This window comes from Poecilia reticulata, linkage group LG5 (genome assembly GCF_000633615.1).
Source record: "Poecilia reticulata strain Guanapo linkage group LG5, Guppy_female_1.0+MT, whole genome shotgun sequence".
Taxonomy (NCBI): domain Eukaryota; kingdom Metazoa; phylum Chordata; class Actinopteri; order Cyprinodontiformes; family Poeciliidae; genus Poecilia; species Poecilia reticulata.
Window position 1 is genome coordinate 22,667,543 of NC_024335.1, and position 980 is coordinate 22,668,522.

Below are 980 nucleotides of genomic sequence, written 5' to 3' on the forward strand. Positions count from 1 at the left end.
TGAAGCTGCTGCCCCCGCAACCCGATCCCGGATAAGCGGAAGAAAATGGATGGATGGATGGATGGATGGATGGATGAGATTCTAAATTTGTTTTGTTTGCCATAATTGTGTCTCAACTCTGCATTTGTCTCTTAAAATTTAATTATTTTGTTATTTTAGTTGGTCTTATTTTATTGAAGTGTAAATAAAATGGTTTCTTTTTGACAGAGCAGTTCCAATTTTAATAATGTCACTTGGTCACACTTGAATAAAATGCACTTCTTATTAAAGCTTTGTTGTCTGATGAGGTTTACATTTACTTGGAAACTGTAGAAGTGAGTTTATAGAAAATGTATGCTGTCAAAAACATTGAGTTTAATGACTTCTGTATCCACCTGAAAGTGACAGTATCTCTTCTGTCTCCGCCTTACTTGATGTTTATGTCGTGAATGATATGGCAAGTAACACAAAGTCACATTTAAAGTCATACATAACTGCAAAATATTGCAAAATTTCTTCCAAATTTTTCTAAATCAGCACCACAAATTCTGTGATTTTGACTGCAAAAATATCACAAGAATAATCCCGAAATCCCAGATGGACTGGACAATGTGAACGATGCTCAGTATGATAAAATTTTTTAGAAGTACTTATTGAGTGCAGAGAAATGTATTGATTAATATTTTAATAGTTTATTAATAGATTTTATCAATACATTGTGGCACAAGCGACTCTTGAAAACAACTTGATGTGGCCCAAAAGGAAAATGAGTTTGGCACCCTGTAGTAGAAAATAGTGTTGTGAAATGTATTTATCTTTGTCAACAATATTTTTTTATCCATGAGCTCATTCTGATGGTCTCTGTGGTTTTCCTGCAAGTAGCGAGAAGTTTGCACCCGTCTGTATGCAGACACTCATTAGATTTTCTCACAGGTTGTGAACGGTGACTTTCTGCATCATAATGGGACTCCTGGTTTTTCTCATCCTCTTGGGTAAGTTAA